Here is a 9,991-nt window from a genome sequence, read left to right on the forward strand (position 1 = left end):
GAGAACTAGGACACCCTACAGAAGCTTACACTCTACTTAAAGAGAGAAGAGAAGCACGCGAAAAATAATTCAGAAAACACTCTTTCATTTATTCAGCAACTTTGTCCTGAGTGTTTCCTATGTGCCAGGCACTGGGTTTGATGCTAGTGATTCATCAAGAAACAAAAATATAGTCCTTGCCTTCACATAGCTGGGCCCACATGATTGCCAACATAAGCCTAGAAACACGACACATCCAACAAATCAGGGCAGTCACAGGAGAAAGAGGAGGACTTTGACTTCATGTGTTTTACCTCAAAATTCATGCAAATTTGTCATCCTTCTCTATAACATATTGAGGTCCATTTTAAGATTGCTGTATATTTCCCTATAATTCAACAATTAAGTCCCTTGCCTTTTTTTCACCAATTTCTCAGAACAGTTGAGACTTTGAGATGAATAACTCCTAGCACACCAAACTATATCACAGGATATAAGCCCAATTTTAAATGCCTGATCCATAGTCACAGTTCATTTCCATCGAGGCTACTTTGATTGAGTGTCCTCAGTACCTTATTACGTGCTAAGCACTGGAGAAACAAAAACAAAGCATGGTATCATGGAGAAGACAAACTCAAATGATTTATATCCATTGAGGTAAGAGCCATGCCCAAAATCACCACAGGGGACCAAGAGAAGAAAAAGAGTGGATACCCAGCCCAGGTTAATAAGTTCTGGGTTCCTTTCATATTTGCACACTATAAGGACACAACAAATGTTTTTCACTGATAGGTTCACGTCAATTTTGCCATAAGCTTGTAGAATATTTGTTTCTTGCAAAGGACACGATTACAGCTAACCTTGCAGCTCAATGTAAAGACACAGGCATGGGAGGTCTGTTCTGTGGACCCAGGTGTCTGACTAATTGCTCCTCTGCAAGGCAGCCCAGTCTGCCATCTGCCCCTCCCACCTGCACATCGTGGACACGCCCTTTGGCAGCACAGTACAGGAGCCATCTCCCTCCTGCTCAAGCAAAGAACTTTTTTCACACTGTGATTGATAGATTTATCTGCTCTTGACTTCTCTGGTTGTTAATCCTATTACATCCTGGGTTGGACCAAGAGCTGCCGAAAAAGGATTTCCTCATGCCCCTGGGAAACAGATCCACTGGCTAGGGCCTCTTTCTACATTGCCATAGCCAGAGCAATTGAAAACACAGCGAATGAATCATCACACTCTATCTACATCCAAATCCTTTTATTTCTTTTCTTCCTGGTTATAAACTGGCCCCAAAACCTCAGTCTCCCTGCATTTTCTACCATCATGTATATTCATATTCAACGAACATTTATTGAGAACCGACTATATGTCTCTCATGTTTACAAATATTATTTAATTGTATCCCCAGGTAGCCCCAGGAGGTAGATTATTGTTGTCATTTTACAGACGGGTCCCCTGAGGCTTAAAGAAAGTTACTATCCCAGTTACTAATCAGTGGCAGAGTCTCTGTGATTCCAACCCAAGTCTCCATACTCCAGTTCTAGGGTTCCTTTCTCAATGACGTTGACCAGACTTCTGGATGGCTCAATTGATCAATCGATAGATCGATAGATTAATAGATAGATAGAAATAGAGAGATAAATATTTTTTATTCTGGAGGCCCACCCCGAAACTACTGAATCAGAACCTCTAGAGAGTCTTAGGCAGCTATCCCAGCTGCTTCTGCCAACTGGAATTTACGAGCCACCACAGGGCAACACATGCAGGTTTTCTGAAACAAATTCTTCATTGCAAGCACATGGGGCGGGCAATGGCATGAGCAGTGTGCAGGAGAGACTGGCCTTGCCTAAAACTCTCTCTTCCCCTGGCCTCCATTAGTATCCTTCACAAAGGCAGGAACCACGGGATGACAAACAGATATAACCTGCTACTCATAATTCAGTTTATTCAGTAAACATTCATTTATTCAGATGCATGCCAGACCCTGTTTTAGATGATGGAGCTACTTTTAAAAAGAGTTACAGTGCCTGCTCCAAGTAAAATAAAATAATAATGATGGCATTACAATTGGGGAGATATGTAAGAGGCGCTATGGGAGAGAGGGAGAGTTTGAGAGAAAGAAACCTTTGGGGAATTTCTGTCTGTGTTCTTCAGAAGGGGGCCTGGGGACCCCAAAAAAGAATCTGAGTGGGAAAGAAATTCAAGTGAACGGCAGAAACTTTGCAGAATTCTTCGCATTGACTTTCCCTCATGCTTCTTCCCTGGCACAGGAAGACAAGAACTGGACAGAAGAGATTTCACAAAAGTGGTCAAGAAGTGTTTATTTTTATGCATGGAATTTTGAATGATGAGCTCTTTGTCCCTACCTTTTTCCACCCAAAGTCATTTTCCATCTCAAATTCAGCCCTGGGTAGTAGACCAGTTGACTCTTCCTCAGATATTCTAAAGTTACCTCACTGCAAAAGAATGGAACTGACACAAGAAACCCACACCTTATTCCCAGAGGGCAAGGGTGAGTTCCCGTGGAAGGGAAGTATTAGGGTTGGCACCTCGAGGAAGTGGACCATCAGTCCTGCTACTCAGTATTGACCCCAAATATTGTGAAGCAAAAATTTGCCTCCGTCTCACACTCAGGCCCTTCTGCAGCCTCCAGTAAGTTCCTGGTGCTTTCTCCTTAACCCCTGACTGTGGAGAGAGCTCTGCATCCAGAAGTATCCTTCGTCTTGCCATCTGACTCTGCCGTGCTCCTTGCTTCCTCACAGAAGCCCTCCACTCTCCCCCATCATTATTTCTCTAAGAGAGCTATCTCACATCTCTTCAACCCATCTGCCACCGGAGGCCTCATTCTAAATTGTGAGTCTCCCCTGTCTACCATCTTCCATCTGCATCCTTTGCTTGGCATGCTGTACAGCTTCAACTGCCAGTGACACTTGGGCTATGCACAATTCCCAGGGGGCTGCTGGTGGCAAGCCCATGCCTAGTTTAAGTTTGCCATGCTTTTGTCCATGCCATTCTCTCTGCCCAGAATGGTATCCTTTCCATCAATACCGGGAGATCTACTGAACACAAAGCTCCATGACCGTGGCTGTCTTGTTCTGGCTGTGTCCCCAGGGACCAACTCTGTATCTAGCAAGTAAACAGGTGTTCAGGAATATATGTTGAATAAGTGAGGGAGCAAGAGAGAAGGAAGGAATCCTTGAAGAGCCAATACCTTCACTAGGAGCCACTCCTGGATCTCTAGGGGTAGTGCCACAATTGTTCCCCTGTGCTTCCATGTCAAATACCCCTCTGCTGTCACCTTATCACCCCACATGGCATTGGGTGCCAGCCTCCCTTCTTGGCGACAGTCTGTGCCATATTTCTGTATCAGCAACACATAATAACCATCCAATACATAATCATTAACAAATTGATTTTAGGCACCCATTTGTTCATCTACTTTTCTTACATTCCCTCACCTCTTTCTACAGCTTTGCCTGAGTCCCCACCTTTCACCTTATTTTTCTTACCTTCAGATGATTCCAGACCTTACTCTCTTACTCTAGTATTACTGGCTGAAATGTCTTCCCCTGAACCCTTTCCTCTGTTCCTTTAAATCCTATACTCCTCACAGCTAACAGAAACTATCCCCCTAACCCTCCTCACCCGTCAGGAACATTCCTCCCAGGTCACATACAGGTCTCTTTGACAGTGATAAAGATAATCATCGTGGCTACAAGTTCTGAGTATGAATCACAGGTACTTTACACAGTACGTAAATATACGCATTTCTGTCATCTCCCACGCACAATTTGGAAAGACAAGCAACTGAGGCACAAACAGGTTAAATACCTTTCTCAAAGTCAAGCAAGCGGTAAATAATAGAGCCAGTATTTGAACCTGGCCATGGTTCATTCATTCATTCATTCATTCACTGAACAAGTATTTATTGAGTACCTATGAGGTATTTCTTCCAGACTTTGACATTTTGGGGTGGAATCATTCATTTGGCAAACATACCAATTCTGCATTTAGACAAAATGAAGGCAGACTAAAGAGGGAAAACAGAAAGGATTACAGACTAATTGACTCAGAATCAAAGCAAGGCAGGAAAAGGGGAAGAGTGGGGGGGCAAGTTTCAGTTTCAGGTGAGAGCTCTGAAAAGAGGATAGTTCTTAGGGAGTAGCTTCCCTCCTCCGGGTCTCCTGGTTGAATGAATTCCCTGAACTGAGGAAAGAGTGTCGAGACTTGTTTTATTGGTATTTACAAAAGTAGGTTTTAAAGGATCAGCGATTTGCAGATTCCATTTGGATGCGTCACACCCATCTTTCATTCATCACACCAAAGAGAGCAGGGAAAAGTGAAGGCATAGACTTTGAAAGTCTAGAAATTGTGAAGGGGGTGATCTGGGATTCCAGTGAATGTTTTTTCCAGGACCATGTTTTGTCCAGGCAGCAGCAGTGCCCTGCACAGGGATTTCTTTCTCTCTCCTATCTTCCAGATGGTTAGGTGCTTGTCAGTTAACCCTTCCAGGCTGTACTCAGTCAGTATTAGTGCTGAACAAAGATCACCTGCACTTTTCACCTGTAAATCCTCTTCTTTGGTAGATGCCAACTCTTCAAAAACAGACTGCTCTGTTAATTTTTCACCTGCATCAGTGCCCAGCATGGCACCTAGCACCATGCTGATAAGAGTTTGTGGGAAACAAGGGAGGGAGGGAGAGAAGAAAAGGAGGGAAGGAGAAACAGAAACAAAGGGTATCTATTTGATATTTTACGAGGTAGTATTAATGGAACGCACTCAAGAGTTCTGGGTTCAAGTTTTGGCAGTACCTGTACCTCACAGAGCAGGACACTCACACTCTAAGAGCCTCAATGTTTTATTCTGAGAAATGGAAATAATAGCACTTGTTTCATCAGGTTGTTTGGAGAATTAAATAAGGTGCGTTAGATGACGTTTTGTAAAATTGTCCAACTATGTAAGTTAAAATTGTTATTGAAAGATGGTCTGGTAAGAATGAAATCCTCTTCAAGACTTCAAGGAATTGCTGTCAGAAGTTAAAACCGGAGGCTTTACCAGGATGTTTCTGGCTTAGATGCACGATGTTTCTTTTCAAAACAACCTAGGTGACCAGTAAATTCGTTCCCTGCAAGGTGTGATATTTAAATCAGAGATGCTTGGAATGTGGATCAAAGAGAAAAACTGCAGCATACCACTGTCTACAGCAACACTGGTTGTGTTTGACAATGAGTGAATTTTGTCACTTCCACCAACATTGAGCATTTACTGTGTATGGGGCATTCAGAAGCCTACTGATAAGGAACAGAGAGCAAAGATAATTAAGATGCATCTCATCTCCTGTGATGCTCAGTCTACTTCCTCCCCTATGCCTGCTTTCTCCGTGTGCCAAATAAGAAGCTTGGAAGAGCAGTCTCCAAGATACTTTCTACTGTGACCTTTCTCATCTAATTCTCTAGTGCCAGGGTTCAAAGTGTAACTGTGATTACCTCCTTTGGAAGATTCTTCTGAGGTAAAGCTCTCTGCTAGGAATCCCAAACTGATGATACCCCGAAAACAATGGCATTTATACAATCCACAAAGCACTGTCTAATGCATTTGCTTACTGGACCCTCCCTTCCACCCTGCGCGATAATATCCTTAAACCCATTTACGAGAGAAATAATTGAGCCTTAAAAGGACAAAATTATTTGCCCAGGTCGCTGAGAAAGAAATTAGCTGGACCAGAGCGTAAAACCAGATTTTCTATTTCTAAACATAAATGTTTCCATCCCCTCCACTCTCCAAGAGCAATTTTTGACCAAGAGACTGAGAAGCATAGGCTCAGGGAGGCTGAATTTAACCAAAGAAGCAGGTAGGACCACTCCCAAAGCCTGCAGATGCCTCTCAAGCACTCAGGAGCCCAGAGTGGGTTAAGTCTTCCTGGCTCGGTCCCAACAGACATTAAATTCACCTGTGCTTGCTCTGAAATAAATCAGTGTCCCTTTCTGCTGCTGCTGTTGTCTGGAAATAATGCAAATGCAATGGGCCTGCACTGACATTGTGCTTCCCTTGAAGGATACACATAATAAATTGTCCCTTAATACTGTTAAAGAGACATTTTCCTCTTACTCAGGAGCTTTTGAGGTTGGACTGGGTGACTCACCCAGGGAGGAAGAGGCAGTGGTGCCTTGTCAGTGGGCCCAGTTATTCCTGTGGCTTCTCATTGCTCTTTGGCTTGCTGTATTGCCAAGTTCAAGGATGCATCTGCCAGCCCCCTAGTTGAGTCACAGGACTTGCCCGTAACCTCAGTTGGTTTCACCATTTGTGATTTGAATTCATATTACTGTATTGGATGCAGTTATATATTTACTTATTCGGATGCTTGAAAGCTGAGGAAAACTGGCGCTCCTGGTCCACGCCATTCATCATTTAGAAAGATGCCAAGCTGTTTCAGCAGAGGACAGAAGGCATCGGTCTCAGCTGCAGGAAGCCACTGCTGCTCCTTAATTGTTTGCTAGAGAAAGAATCAAGGGTAAAATTTAAAGTAAATGGCTGGCCGGGTTGAACTAATTCATCAAAGCATGTTTCAAGTCGGTAGTCAGAACATGCTTCAGTCCCCAGCACCATCACCTTCTAGGAGAGGGGAAAAGCCAGCAGACCTCCAAGCAGATGAAATCATTAGGAGGCGTTCAGCAGTGCTTGAAAAGCAAAGGGAGAGGAGGTGGGGATCTCTGTGCCCGCTCCCTTTGGCCACATGGGGAAACACCAGTTGTCTGTGACCTAGTTATCTGGGAGAGAAAGCAGGGAAGGGAATTCACAAAACTGTTCACTGCACGGGAACCCCATCCTCCAAGGCACACTGCATGCTGAGAAAACAGTTAGAGCTTCCTAGTTTGACTCTTATGTTTTTTGCTTAGAGATTTTTTTGGTAGCATTAAATACAAACACACTTAAGATCACTTAAGGAAAGGGATTTTACAAGGATACACCATGGACAGGAAGTTCATTAGAGATGGGAAGTGGGAACTGGAAAGCTTTCAGAAAATCATCAGCATCTCCTCTCTCTCTCTGTCTCATTACATGGTCTCTCGTCTGTGCATTGCTTCCCTATGAAGTCTTCTTGCTTTTAAGCATGATGTCATTGATTCATTCAGTAAATATTGAATCCTACCATGTGGCCGGCACTGTTCAGGATGCTGGGGATATAACAATAGACAAAAATCCCTGCCCTTGTGGAATGTAGATTGCAGTGGGGAGCCAGACTCCAAACAAGATAAATAACTCCAGTGTGTTAGAAAGCAGTAAGTGCTTAGAAGATCGAGATGGGAAATGAAAGCCTGGGAAGGCAGTTGAAGTCTTAAATAGGATGGTCACAGGAGAAACCCACAGACAAGGTCATGTTTTAATAAAGACTTGAAGGAAGGAAGGGAAGTAGCCCCACAAATGACAGGCAGAACACACTGGGCAGAGGAAACAGCAGGTGCAAATGGCCTGAGGTGGTTCAACGAGCAGCAAGAAGGTTCGTGGAGTAGGGGACAAATGAGTAGAGAAGGACTAGTGAGAGATGAAGCAAGAGGTCTGGGGGACAGATCACAAAAGGCCTTGTAAGTTATAGTGAGGACTTCGGCTTTTACCCTGAGTGAGATGGGAAAATCCAGAACGGCCAACTCAAGCTGCATTACTCCATGGCCCACCCAATCCAGTGGTCGTTTCTTTTTTTTTTTTTTTTTTTTTTTGCAGTACGCGGGCCTCTCACTGTTGTGGCCTCTCTCGTTGCGGAGTGCAGGCTCTGGACGTGCAGGCTCAGCGGCCATGGCTCACGGGCCCAACCGCTCCGTGGCATGTGGAATCTTCCCGGACCGGGGCATGAACCCGTGTCCCCTGCATCGACAGGTGGACTCTCAACCACTGTGCCACCAGGGAAGCCCGCAGTGGTCGTTTCTGACCGATAACTTATTACAGAATCAAAATCTCTTTGTCTTCAAAAGAGAGACTCCAAGAGACAATGGCTCACGTCCAGTCTGCATCCAGAGTCATCCTGAGTTCTCAAGCCTTACCCAAATATCAGTCCCATTAAAGCCCCATCTGGTGATAGCCAGTGTCTGTATATGGGTGTGTCATTTCTGCCTATTCCTCTCCAGAATGCAGAGCAATGGGATCCTCTAGTCAGAGTTTGGGGATATGGAACTCCATATGGGGATATGGAGACCCAGCTATAGCTCTTCATCAATCTCTCTCTCTCTGACTCTCTCTCTCATTCTACTTCTATCTTTCCTCTCCTCCACCTCCTCAGAATACTTGAGGAACAATGGAGCATATGGGAAAATACTTCGTTTCTGAAAGAAAGTGCCCATGCCTGGCAAACATTGGGTCTCACAGAATCTTTGCTGAGGGAATGAGTTGGCAGGTGCTAGTGAGCACATCAGGACCTTAGGAAATGGAGCTCCCTTTGGAAAGTTCTGATATTCAGAAAGATTTTCACATCAGATCTTCACACAAAGACAAAATTAGAACATGTATACTCTCAGCAATCTCCTTATCCAGAGAGTCCTCAGATGTGGCAGAAGGACCCACAAGTGTTGTCACAAGCAGTTGTGAGGGGTGCCAGTCGTGTTACTATGAATAGATGCCATTCTGAAGTTGGACACATTTTTGAATAAATTAGAATGAATTAAATATTAACCCCCAAATATCATTATTCTCACTCCCTAGAATTCCAGTATGCTTTTTTGAATGAGAGAAAAATGGTGGGGCTACGGCTGGACTAGCAGAGCTGCACTTAACCCCAGGTGTGTGCCACACACAAACGTGCTCCCTCTTGTGACTCTTGGTGGAAAATAGTGTGAGAGCGACTTCCGTGGGGAACAAGATGGTGCAGGAGGGTACTTAGCTGCAGGATGACTGCCACTTCCTTCTCAGATGCCTGCCACAAGGACAGGCATGTTCTAGAACTTTCTTCTCCCCGGTTCTAAGAACACTGAACTCATGGAATGGTCAAAGAGACAATGATCTTTTCCTAAGATCAATTTCAAAATGGTTTACGGTGCAATTCTCGTAATGATATGCAAGAAAGTTACCATCTGTAGTTCAGCCGTGACTCTTCACATGGAAGAGGAAATGACTAAATATATATTTACATAGCTCTCATGAATATGCATTTTATAAATGCACAAATATGTACAATTACTTGATAGACTGTTTTGGTTCCTATCTTTCGAATATTTAATACAACTATAAATGTTTAATGCATATTTACTGGGTTGATTGAACAGTTTCAAAATTATGCCAAGTCTTATTAGAAACAAGATTGAATGTTTCTAGCACATTTGTACAACAAGATTTGGCCAGTGGAATCCACACTGACTGGTTAAGTGATGGTATTCTTATAAAGTATATTGAATGAAGCTGCTGGTGAAAATTGATTTGCTGGTGCCGGCTTGGAGAAATGGCACTGGATTTACATTCCCCAGTGGCCTCCAGAGCCCCTTGTGAATTGGCCTCTGTTACCTCTTCGCAGCTCATCACTCAGCCACAAACAACCCATATTCCACCTGAGGTCCTCACCACCAGCTGACCCCTGTGCCCGGAATGCTCTCTGCACAGACATCAAGACTTTGCTGGCCCATCACTCTCTCCACGAGGCTTATCCTTACCAGCGCATTTAAATCGCAGGCACCAAAAGCTCCAACACCCCTAATGGCCTCTATGCGCTTCTACTTTCATTTTTCCTACAGCCCCCCATCTCTCACATACAATATCATTTACTTTTTTTTTTTTTTGGCCACACCACAGGGCATGTGGGATCTTAGTTCCACAACCAGGGATTGAACCCAGGCAATGGCAGTGAAAGCACAGAGTCCTAACTGCTGGACTGCCTGGGAATTCCCTCATTTACTAATTTTTAATGTTTATGAGTTAGGGTCTATCTTTGTCTCCCTGCACTAGAATGTAAAACCATAAGAGCAGAAATCTGTTTTGTTCACTAAAGGACCTGAAAGCCTGGAATGGAGCTAGCACTTCATAGGTGTTCCAG

The sequence above is a fragment of the Hyperoodon ampullatus genome (genome assembly GCF_949752795.1).
Source record: "Hyperoodon ampullatus genome assembly, chromosome: 17".
NCBI lineage: Eukaryota > Metazoa > Chordata > Mammalia > Artiodactyla > Ziphiidae > Hyperoodon > Hyperoodon ampullatus.